Source organism: Scyliorhinus torazame, chromosome 7, assembly GCF_047496885.1.
Source record: "Scyliorhinus torazame isolate Kashiwa2021f chromosome 7, sScyTor2.1, whole genome shotgun sequence".
In the NCBI taxonomy this organism is placed as follows: domain Eukaryota; kingdom Metazoa; phylum Chordata; class Chondrichthyes; order Carcharhiniformes; family Scyliorhinidae; genus Scyliorhinus; species Scyliorhinus torazame.
This window is the reverse complement of record NC_092713.1, coordinates 39279132-39292176: the sequence shown is the minus strand read 5'-3', so window position 1 is coordinate 39292176 and position 13045 is coordinate 39279132. Positions and strand designations below refer to the sequence as shown.

The 13045-nt window shown below is 40.1% G+C and overlaps 1 long non-coding RNA gene across 2 annotated transcripts; it reads left to right on the top strand.

Moving 5' to 3' along the window:
• Positions 1-360: 360 nt before the first annotated feature.
• LOC140426153 (uncharacterized) lies at positions 361-8847 on the top strand. Of its 2 annotated transcripts, XR_011948140.1 has the most exons (4): positions 361-1278; positions 1573-1693; positions 3551-3681; positions 3837-8847. It is a non-coding gene; the product is annotated as an uncharacterized lncRNA (long non-coding RNA). The 2 variants fall into 2 exon arrangements; XR_011948139.1 differs by lacking the exons at positions 361-1278; positions 1573-1693 and adding an exon at positions 2042-2205.
• The last annotated feature ends 4198 nt before the right edge of the window (positions 8848-13045 follow it).

Here is a 13045-nt window from a genome sequence, read left to right as displayed (position 1 = left end):
AAAGCAATGCATATGAGGAAGCATTCACTGTTCGATCAAGTAAATGTGAAAACAGCAAATAAACAATGGGAACTCAACCTCACAGATTTATCTTAGCTACGGAATCACTAACATGCGACTCCAGGCCCATTCAAACGCGCGATGACACGTACCAGAAATTTCGAAATCTCAATTTCCAAATCTTTCCAATATCTGGAATCTGAAGTGTCAGATCCCTCGTTCCCACCCACTACTGTCCCTCGCCTACCCCCCTCCCCGGCACACACACACACACACCCAAAAAAAAACTCATCCTATTTACGATGCACCAATAATTTAGAATGAGGATGTATCGGCGTCAGTCCTGATGGAATGGTGCACCCGCTGGTTCAAAACGGTTGTAACTGATGGGGCCTCATTATTGATTTCAAAAGCGAACATGTCCCATTCCGACAGGAGAGAGAAAGAGAGCGAGGGAGGGAGAGAGAGAGAGAGGAAAGAAAATCACTCGTTTCTCCAATGCCGAGAGGGGTATCCGTGCTTAATAAGAAAATGACATATTTGAAATATAAATCCATGTAAATAAACAGCACACGGCGAGGGTTAGAGGCGATGTTAACTCTATCCACAGAGGAGGCGACTGGATTCTGAACGTGATGAGAAAATTCCCTGCCTTTTATTAAACTTCATTCGGCATATGTTAACGCTCAGTTACAGCTCAAGTCCTGCTTCTGAAGCCATTCGGAGCTGCCATTGACCGCGCTGTTTAGACATTTGAAGAGAGTCCCAAAGGTGCAGAACATTTCCAACTGGGAACTCATGAATAAAAGACTGTGAAGTAGCCATGTCAGATCGTCTTCAATTAATCGACTATTAGCATGTTTGGGATCCACGAATTACGTTAAATGGTGCCTAGATCTAATCAGTTCTCTGGCAAATAAGCCCTTTGCAGATCTGGTACCCGACTGATGTGTGTGGGGTTACAGTCTGCTTTGTGCCAAATGACAACTAGTCATAATTGGAGCACTTTGATTCGATATTTCTGTAAAAGATCTCTGCTGTCATGTAGCCCCTAAAGCTCAGCGCAGTTAAAACACCCCCCCCCCCCCCCCGCCAAAAAAAAAGAAAAGGTTAGGGTGGGGGACGTGGACCGTCTACTCAAGGGTCGGTGGAGCTACAGCCAACTCCAGTCCACCCAGCCCCCAACCCTCGATACCAGGAGGTAGAGGGACACATCGATACCGCTTCTGAACACTCGGAGGAGATTGCCTCTGAAGCTCGGTGGAAGAAAGGGACAAGGTAAGATATGATTTCACAGGGAGAGAGAGGGGGGGGGGGGGTTGAAGTATTAATAACAACCCAGAGTTTGGACTCCCGTTACTGTTTTCTGTTGGATCCGCTGGTGGGCTGTGTAAGCGACGTTTACACGCCAGCCGCCGGTCCTCCCGATTCCAGGTTGTGTCATTGTGTCGAGAGCGCACAATATCGGGGCTGTTTGAAATGTATGACTCCTCCACCCTCCAGCCAAAAACAAAAATTGACCAAGTCGCACCGGCCACGTTATATCTATATTTGTGTTCTCTCACTCTGCAGCGAGGGCGCGTTAAATGGCCAATGTGGAAATCATTGCCCCCGAACCGCTCCGGATCATTGCAGAATACGAGGAGCCGACAATAGGCTGTTGGAAATGCTGGGCTGTGTCGCGCGAGAGAGAGTGAGTGAAATGCGCCGACGTTGTGCCGGATTACGCCCGCCTCGAATGAAATGTGAATTTAAAAAATCTACTGGCGATGGCTAATCGCATTATTGAAGGGTAATTGCAAACGCTATTCTGACTAGATGCAACGTGGGAATCAATGAACAAAGGTATTTAGCGTGTGGTGTGGCTGGGCTGGTACTGCGAGATATTCCACTGCTCAACATAAAGGGTTTGCCGTGCCCGCCCTGGCTGCCAGGGCTCTGCACAGTCATTTTTTTTTGTGGGAATACCATAGCCTGGGGGGGAGGGGGGGGGGGGAGGAGGAAGAGGAAGGGGAGGGTGGGGTATGAATATGCACCCAGAGGCAGCGGTATCATACCAAATGGTGCTAGTAAGTGGTTCGCCTGGTTCAGTTTCGATTCACAAGAGCTTTTGTTGAGATGAGCTGTTGCCTGCGTCTGTCAGGATTGAGCTGTCCATGGTGCTGAAACCGCTGGATTCTCCCCCCTCCTCCTCCTCTATCTCTGGTAAGATTTCTATCCACTTTGCTGAACATTTAGCGACTCGCCGCGGTAATGTAGAAGGAAGCCAATTAAGTATTTTGTTGTTGTTGTTGTAAATTGGTATCTTGGCCAGGCGGCTGTGTGAATACATGCGCATTCCATAATCTGTCGTGTTGCTAACTAGCTGGGGTGGATGGTGCCGCTCTCCTCCCAGTGATTAGCAAGGCGTAAGGAAGCAATCTTCCAGATATGTTCCTGTGAGTATCAGGGAAGCATTGATTTCTCAATTTAATGCACCGATGTAATTGTTGTTACGATTGTTAAGCCTGGTGTGTCCAGTGTGGTAGATGTGCAACCAAGAGGCGCAACATTCCCACGGTCGAATCTGTGTGGCTTTAGCGTTGTAAAAAATCTTTTGGGGGGGGGGGGACCCAATGAGAATGATTTAGGGAACTTATAGTGAGCAACACTTCTGCAGAAGAGGCTGGTCGACGGTCAACATGTTTGAATTGTATTCGGTCATTGCTGGCGGAATTCTGCGGGGGATCTAGATTTAGTGGGAAGACAGACCCCCTTCAGTCGGTGTTAGAATTGGACATAAATGAGCCCCTTCGTTGCTGTTTTGTTTTCTTATTTTGCCAATCTTGTCTGTCACGGAGCATTCAGTCAATAGGCATAAATGGTGGCATTGCAATGAAGGTTTTTTATTGTAGAATTAAATACCCATTCAAGAGAAAGGCTCGTGGCTAGCTGTATTTTTTCTCCCCTGGGTTCCACCCCTTTCACAAGCTAAATAGAAGAACACACGGCGGCAGCGAGTTGGCGATGGGCTGAGCAATATATACATATCCCCTATCAACCGACATGGAGAGAGGGATTACATTAGTAACTGTGCTTAGAGAAATGTCGTTTTTATCTGATTTCCCTCCGCTGGAATGCAGTCAAGGGTCTCTGTCTGGAGGCCTGGGAGGGTTTCTTCGCCTGAATCACTGGAGGATCCATCCTGTCGCCTTCTCTGCCCATGTCGAATTGATGGTGGGGGTGGGAGTGTCCTTATTCCTAAAATGACTGTTGAATCGTGTTTTTTCTTGACTAAAGTGAAAATTGTCTTTAAATATTTCGAGTCAATGCTCCCATCCCCGACCTTTCATAGATGTAATACTTCTCCCTCCCTCTCTCTCACCCACACGCAGTTGTTCCTCCCACGCCTTAATTCTTTTAAAGCAAATATATAATTAGATAAAGGGATTCACAACAAATGAATGAAATTATGTGTCCTTTGTTTTCACCTCCCCCCCCCCCCCTCCTCCTCCTCCCCGTCCACTCATCACCTCCCCCCACCCCACCTACCCACCACTCCCCTCCCCAGGAACTAACTGTTGGGCGCCCTTCCGGCTAAATGGTCAAGAGGAATATTAGCTTTTGAGAATGGGAAGTCGAAAAATCGAAGCACGCCACGGACTGCACGACATTGTACAACCGCTTTGGTGCATCAGACAGGTGAGTCATTCAGCTCGGACACTTGGAATCCCTCAGATGGGCTCCGTTTTCAAATGCTCTACATCTGCAAAACAGATATCAAATGCACTAATGGTCACAAATTCCGTACCAAGATCATGTACTTCAAAATGCATTTTATTCATTTCCCTTTGCAGAATGGCACTGATGGAAACTCGACTTGCTGTATACTGAGGGAAGGACTACTCAGATTCATTCTTTGGATGCCGTCTTTGTTGATAATGGGTGTGGATTTTTTGGCAGTGGCTAGATGTTGCTAGATTTATTCAGACTCTCTTCGGTGACGGGTATTCTTGGGTGTATAATACGGATTACGTTGTTATTGCTTAAGAATACGCGTAGTCGAGGAGAGTACAGTCTTCGGCACTTCAATGGACTGAAAGGCCAATGTACTTTTTGCAGAAAGGAACTGTGGCTTTCTGATGTTCCACAGCAGCTCTTCATAAGGAATGGTAACGTGATCGCGAGACGGGTACTTTGTTTGAGTTGCAGGGTTTTGTGTGTGTTTGTGTGTTCATTTTGTAATATACTCGCTTTGCATCTCAGCAATTGAACATCCTGCCATCGCCACCACCCCTCCCTCCCTCCCAAACCCCTCCTCACCTCCTACCAGTACCTCTCTTTGGAGCAATCTGTTAGAGAAACCAACTCCAACGTTTCGTACCATTCGCTATCAATTCCGAGTTCAACCTTTGCGACAAAAAAAGAGTGAGAAACGTGAACTTTGACAAAACGTTTTGGCTCCATGTTAAGTGTATTTGGATTTCAGAGCACACGGCGATGCAATGATGCGTTTTGAAACATGTATGTTTTCTTTTTCAATGGCGGGGCTCAACAGATTCTAGCTGTCGGGTGAACCTTTCATGTCGCTGCAAGATCAATTTGCTATTAAGAGCTTACTGCGAACTAATCAGGCGGATAACGTTAAATGATGACAAATGAAGCTGTGGAGCTCAGCAGTAATTTATAGACAAGTCCAGTAGTCCTGTGTCGTCACCTGAAGATATTAAACTTCAGAGTACAGTTGTGAATTGACAACAGCTAGTTGCTGTTTTCTGTCCAGACCGGGCGAATTTTAAACCAGATATTCACCATACCTAACAATGAGTTGTATTTCCTCGATACGAGCCCTCAAATGGAATAATGCCCGTACATGAAGCTTTATTTTCACGTAGCCGTGAAAATCACCTCGCCACAATCGCTGAATAATACATCAGCAGGCGAGTATCCAGGAGGGGGTTACATTTGTTTTGCACCGTCTCTGAGACTCATTTGCCTGTACATTTTCTCCCAGATGCCGTGCGCCCTCCTCGGGGTAAATAACAGCGGACGCCGAGGAGGCTAATTTGGACAGTAGCAGCCTTTAATCCCGTCTTGCAAACGACAAGCAGCCAAACCCTTTCATTTTAATCACGGATCTGTGGGTTCGTCAGAATGATTGATTCTTCCTAACCCCTGCGATCCATGTTTTGAAGGAGTTACATTCTCTCTTTCCTAGTTTGTACCAGAGGGTGACTATGTGTATGCCAGAAATGAGTGGGATAGATATGAGAGTAAAATGGCTTATGATAATAGCTGGAAAATTGTACTTCACTCCTCTACACTGAGCCTCATCAGACAGAAATAGGCAATTTCCACGCTCTTTGATATCATGCCAAGAATGTAGCAGTCCCCACTACATGTGCCTGCGCTGGAACAGCACAGAATATGGTTCCTCATATTTTATTAAAAGGATATGAAGTTGGCATGGTGCTGGTAACTGCAGAACACTTGAGATTGTGTGGCAACAGTAACGAGTTGTTTGGAAACTAACTGCTTCAAATGTTTTTGTTTTCCGGGCTAATCTTTTCGAACACATAGGTTTACCGCTGTGAGAGACAATTGTGCTGTGTGGGCAATGAGATGTTCTAGGAACTGCAGGATCAACGTGATATTTGCTACCTGCATGTTCCTCTGGCATTTCCTACCTTCATTTTTTATCTGTAAACATATTTGTCCCACCTGTGCTTTCAACGGAGTTGAAGGTAGAGTATACATTAAACTGAATTAGTGACAGGTCTTGCCTCTTTCGAGGGCACCCGGATTTTGTAATTGTGCCACACCCAGACCTAATGTGAGCCAAGAATAACTGAAGAAGCAAAGTAAATTGATCCATTAGAATGCACATTGGGATTAATTACCGGGTTATACCTCCTTAGCTAATTGAGAGAAAGGTAGCTAACATTTCAACCTTGGTTGCTACATCTCCTCCATCTAAACATTGAACATTTCTGCGACTACTAATGTGTTAACATGGGCCTGGCTACAAATATATCAATGGAAACATCTCACAGTCACGCAAAATCGCCTTGCGGGGTTCATTTCCAACGTACAAAATAGCATCAATTGTACGTTCACAATAGCCAAACTATTAACTGATTAAGTAATGTCCTGCCACCGCCTACTATTGATCGTGCAATGAATTCCAATCTCAGAAGATCGCATTTTGAAACGGGGGCGGGGGGACAAGCTATCTTTTTCAGTGAATGAACTTCGAATTTACTAAAGGGCTCTCCACATAGTATCAGTGACACCTCAGTACCTCCCTACAAATGCCTCCGAAGCCTTTGTCTAATGGTATTGTGCATCTGAGCACCAACTCTGCCCTGCACACTTCAAAAAAAAAGGATGCATTTAAAATCAACACGAATTTCCACAAAGGGTAGCAGAGTTTGCAGTTATCTGAAATTTGTTAAAGGGTGCATCATGCAGGCAAAATACAATCTCTATTGATTCCTCAATTCTATATATCAAATTGCAAAATGTAGCATCTCACTAAGGGACACGTGCGAGTATTTCCCATTGTATTATGCACAAGGTTTAGGAAACAAGTAGACTTGTTGCAATTAAAATTTTAAAAATAGAAACCGCGATGCAACACTTTTCGTAAACATTTCAAGGCAAACCGGTTGGAAAATATATGTCCGCCAGATGAGCACCAATGCATCTCAAAAGATAACCACGTTAGCAATTTGTTAAAATCCTCAGGAAAAGAGATGGACTGCGTTACCAGGGATCAGTGAATAATTCGCCTTGGTCCACATGATCTCTTGTCCATTTGAGCTCTCTACTTTGATACTTTGCTTTTGGGAGACACATTTCACGTAAATTATCCCAACGGTATTCAAATGTTAGGACAAAAAAAAAATCGCCCCCGAAATATGATCCTTTTTCCTGGACAGAAAAACAAATTGAGACGACATTGTCAAAAAGCAAATAAAACGACGGAATTCAAAGGGTCCCTTGATGCTTCCGCTGAGAAGTTGCCTGAACCCAAATATCTATTTTTCATCCTTTGCCGGGATTAACACATGACAAACAGACCAACAGATTACCACAATTCAGTTGATCTAATAGCTCACCAATATGCCTTGGTTAAAAAAAAACAGTAGCCGCCCTATTTATAGCATTTCAGAGCAATATAAAACATTTAAACATACTGGAGTATGTAGGACCACAGAGTAATGCAGAACAAAACATACGAATGGCCAACAAATAACTCAATATATATACACCTATTAATACTGATATTTATCTATGTGATATCCTACCCACTGGCTCATGTATGCCTGAAATCGATCATGCCTCCGTGGATTGTTGGAACTAACTTCAAGTGTCTCGGCTTTGGTGAATAGAAACCAAAAGATAAATGAAATTTTTATGAAGCACATGAGGAGGTCACCTTTCTGAAGTGGCAAGAGCTTGTATTTCAGTGTCAGAACAAATGTCACTGCTGCCTCCACCTAGTAAGGGTATGATAATTGTAACGAATGTATTGTTGAAGAGAGTGAATGATGGTGAAAGCAGTGCCCTTTGAGGGCTGCTGAACATTTCTACGCCAGGGTATAAATGATGAAATGATTTTCAGTTTATCTTTTTTCAGTTTAGTCAAGAGAGACAATGAGTTGGGTACCGTGTCCTCCCCCCCACCCCCCAACATTTATTCACTTTTGTTTTGGGGAAAAACCCCATTTATGTCCCATTGATGCGATTGCAAGGTTCAAAGGATTTTCAGTACTACAAAGGTTCACTAGATCAAGCTGAATCAAGGGCCTGTCCTGTTTTGGAAGGTGTCAAAACGCAGTGCCAAGATATTCATTTTTGTCCTATGTACTAAATATTTTAATGCAATACAACTTTCAAAATATTCAGATCACATTAAATTAAGAAAGCAAGAGTCATGATTACATTTTAATAAATGAATCCACTTAAAAAAATACAATACATAGCACATGACATTCAAACATTACTGAATTAATGCACAGCAGTTTATGGCATATACATTGCTAATATCATTGATCTTTAATGACCAGATGGCATTAAAAGCATGAGCACCAAACCAATTCTGATCATAAGAATTGTAATGTCACAGGAATTCTTCTTTGAAGAAAGGTACAATAGAAATATCTATCTTCAGAAAATATTTGCATGAATGACATCCATATAAATTATGCTTCAAGAATTTGAAATAGAAAAATGCAATTGAAGAAAGGCATATGGAGTCTAATTCTTATCTACTGGTTTATTGCTGAGCAGGTAATGTTCTGATATGATTCCCTGATGCTAAAAGATTGATGTCACAAAGGCATTCCTTTTGAATTTGATATAAATGTTGATGTTATCACGTAATAGGTAGAAAAAGTACATGAATTAATTAACATTATTAGCATATGCTAACTTTACTGATGACAGTTATAAGCCTTTGGAATATGAAAGTGGCATTTTATTTATATTCCCACTAGCTGACTCCATTTTCATTCATGTGAGCAAGATATTAGATCTCCCTGTTAGTTATAGGTAAACCAATTTGCATCTTTACAGAGACTGGAAGCTTTAATTAAAAAGTATAGTGATACAATAATTATAATATTTCAGTTGGAAATATTTAGCACATTTACAGGAAAATGACTCCCCCTAATAAAATACACAGAATTGTCAAGGTGTTTTACTTATGTCAGCTTTGAGTTTCTTGTAAACTGATTAAACCCGTGCCAATCCTTTGCCAAATATATCCATTGTATCATTATCATGAAGACACATTCAGAATGATAGTTGTAGTTTTGTCTTTTTTCTTTAAAAATCATGAATAAAAAGTAACACTTATTACAATTTTATTTTGTGTTTATATTTGGCTCCCATTGTCTCAGAAGTACATTGTTGGTGGTAAGATAAATACATTTTGGAGTTAAATAGTAAAGAACAATTGTTAGCAATGTTCATTACTCTTACTTATCTTATAATATATCTGCAGCCAGGATCTGTGGACAAACATCATTTAATTCAGATTGGTTAATGAGGCAATAAGTTCAAAAGTATGACACAAATGTGTAGGATTCGAAGAAAACAACCACCTGAGCAGACTCTTATCCCTTCTTTCCTTGCAAATATGATGAGAAGGGAAATTTAAAAGTGTAATTAATTCACATACTTTTTATCGGAATACAATCTATAAATAGCTTGAAAGACACAAACTTTTTTAAACTGCAAAAAATGTACTTGGATTTTCTGTTGCCTGGTTTTATTAAGACAAAGCATTTCTAGCAATGTGATTCTTGTACAGATGCAATTGAATAATTATTGTAGTTACAAGACTACTTGTGTATTTGAAGGAAACCTAATTTTGAACAGGTCATATGGATGAAAATTAAATAACTATCATATGTTAAGATGATTTTTCTTATTGTAATAACATTTATTACATAGCCCTCATTTAGCCTGAATGAGAATCAAAATATTCTACTTTAAGAATGAACATTTCTAAAACCTATTCAACATAATTAACAACTCAATAATATACGTTCTTTGACTAGCTTCATGAAAAAAACCTTTTCTATTGCAAAGTCATTTGAAATGTACGGAAGAAGGAAGAAAACCTTTCAGATTCTGCCAAGTGTTGCAAGGTCACAAGAATAAGAGAACTGATTGACTGATTGGTTCTTTAAAATGTTGGTTCACCCAACCTGGGAAGTTACTTCACAATATTACTTTGTCCAGTCATTGTCTGTCATTTCAATGTCCTGCTATGTTGCTGCTGAAATTAATGGGGACCAAAGTTTAAACACTGTCATCATTTACACCAATGGGAATATATTGTTTCAATTTTGGACTAATATAGAAAAGATTGATTTGCTTCAGCAAACTTGAAAGCATAAGGATATTGGAATGTTATCATAGCAATGATTATTTTAGCCTTTAGATGTTCCTACGGTCAGAATCGGTGTTGTGATAAACCATATGATATATGGATAACCTGCCCATTTATTAATGATAGGCAATCTTATTCCAACATTTAAAGCTTTGTGTGCAGTATCTATCAGACATGCCTAAAGAGTTTGACATTTTCCGCAGGCACAAGGCCTGTTGATTTCACTTTGCTAAAATAAATCAATCCAAAATACTTAGGAAGAATTATTTCCCTGTCTACCAAAATGTGTATATTCACGAAAAGGCTGGCATCTCTGAAAAACAATTCAAAGTTCATGTAGCAGAGAATGTGAATTCTCACCAATCTTGTTCTTGACTTCTATACTTGTAACATTTTATAAATAAGTCAAATAGCCTGGAGAAAAGCACTTCCATTAGGTAAAATCACTTCACCTAACCCTGCACAGATATACCTGTCTCTCAGGTATCTTGGATTTCATTTCTGCTCTCTTTCCAGAGCTTGTATGCTTCAATTCGACCTTTATACCAGTATATATTGAGGATTCACAACTGCCCAACCTTGGTTTCCTTTAGTCTCACTCAGCATTCTGGTCTTGGTGCATATGCTCTGATCATTATTTTCCATTTTCTCATCTTCCAGTTGTCTTCAGTTCCTGTATCTATTCCCACACTTCCATCTGGACGCACATATCCCATTGCATATATGAAGCCTTACAGGCTTCAAAACATGCTCAACTTCTTAGCACTCATGTTTTCAACTTTAAAACAACCACTATTTCTGCTCGGATTGCTCACGGGTCCCACAGATTACAATTTCCACCATGAACAATACCAGACCCAGATCTCCCCCTTTTCTATCAGGGTCAGTTCCATTGAATGTTTCCAAACACTATGTCCCAAGTTCCAGGCTGAATTTCACAGAAATACCCATTGGTCCCACATGCTTAAACTCTGGGACGCTCCACCTATTTTGTCCCACTCACCATTTTAATAATAATTAAATAAATAAATAATCTTTATTGTCACAAGTAGGTTTACATTAACACTGCAATGAAGTGACTGTGAAAACCCCCTAGTCGCCACATTCCGGCGCCTGTTCGGGTACACGGAGTAGGTGCTGGAATGTTGCGACTAGGGTTAGGGTTTTAATGTTCTACTTTTCTGCTTTGGTTCTCTAGGTATCCATTCCCAATTGGTACATAATGACTACCATCTTGTTGCATGATCCATGATTTAAAAATTGATATTGAAACTAACCATTACTTTTGTACAATGTTTCCAATTACACTTGAAATTTGTACATCTGATGTGCTATGCTAAATGTAATTTTACCAAGATGTAAATTTTAAATTTAATCTAAATTTAGGAGTATGAGAATCATATCCAGAAATAAAGGAATACTTTGCAGATGGAGTGAGAGAACTAATGAGGAAAAGAGAGATAAGAGGAACAATAGGGAAATTATGTGACAGCAATTCCATGAGAAAAACAGAAGCAAACAGGATCTAGAATAAATCTTATGGAAAGAAATGGAGTAGGCTAAAATGAGAGATAATTGCAAGGAAAAGACAGAATTCTATTTCTCTCCATGTATTACCCAATGGCAAATCAACTAGCATAGATTAAAAGTTATAATGTCTATCCTGATCAATTTGGAAGATAATTGCTTGTGTAAGAAGACTTAGCGTAATCTATACATCCAATAATCCTGCTAACAACTATCTTGGAAAATATCCAGTGGATCATATTTAAAAGCCAACAACCTGAATCTATAGGAGAAGATAAAGATGAAAACATAGGGTAAGCAATAACTAACTTGTATCACTTCTGTCCCACTTTACATCCCTGTTGGTATTTTTGAAGCCATTTTTCTTGAACATAAGCCTCCATCATTGTTTCATTTCAGCCTATTGTCAAATATGTTATAAAACTAAACTTAATTTTACTGAAATCAATAAGAAGATCAAAAGCATCATATTGGTAACAATTTTTCCCTTTAAGATTGCTAACATATTACTGCCTGCTCTAGTGTACTTTTCCCCTCTGAAACAGCGATAGTGAATTTGCTTACTCAGATATTCTTTCATTCTAAAAATATAGCCGTAGCAGTTGAGTGAGACAGGATATTGATGAGAGTTCAAAGAGAATCCCATAATGCTGTAACATTTCAAGAGAAATGTGATTAACTTTAATACCCTTATGTGGTTTTTATTTCTGTTAATATGTTTGTATGAATACTTTAGGTGACAACATGAGGAATCAATCAGTAGAAAGATCTTGAGTCACCCGAAGTAGAGCAGCACTTTTAGTCTCATTTCAAGTGCACATGTCCTTTATTATATATATACCAGGGTGCTGATACTGTGTTATTATCAGAATTTGTACATTCTCACTCTCAGAGGGCATAAGCATAGCTGATGAAGGAGATAAAACAGATTGCACTGACAAAGTAACAGGTGGTCCTTGGCTATTGGTTTCACTTCAGTACCAAAGTATGAAGAGTTTTAAGAACTGGAATTAATACTTGCCAAAAGTGCTTCATTAAGTCTCTCCCAAACATTAGGGAGGGATTTTTAGTCCATTGGAACTCAAATCACAGAGATACAGCACCATGTTCTAACCCATCCCCCCTTGGATTGTTAGCCTCTATTATTGAAAATAAACTGAACTAATAGACAGGATGCAAATCTATAAAGGTAATACATTTCGCAGGAATCCAGAACAATCACTCGGTATGAAAAAAGGAATGCAAATTATGTTGTTAGATATAATACAGGGTCAATTGTAGGTTATTATTACTCTTTAAAAAATAGTTATAGAAGCCACTCTATTAATGAAAAATACATAAGAACACATCACCTGAAAATACAGCCAGTTTAATCCATGGGAATTGATAAGCTGGGGTTTCTTTGTTCATAGGCCATGAAAAATATGTTTTTTTGGTATAAAATATCCTCAGAATTTGTAAAAGTACAAGCTTTGTCAAGTTCTAATTGTTATTGTTCGATTAGTAGATTCCAAAGTTCATCACAGAATCATAGAATTTACAGTGCAGAAGGAGGCCATTCGGCCCATCGAGTCTGCACCGGTTCTTGGAAAGTGCACCCAAGCCCACACCTCCACCCTCTTCCCGTAACCCAGT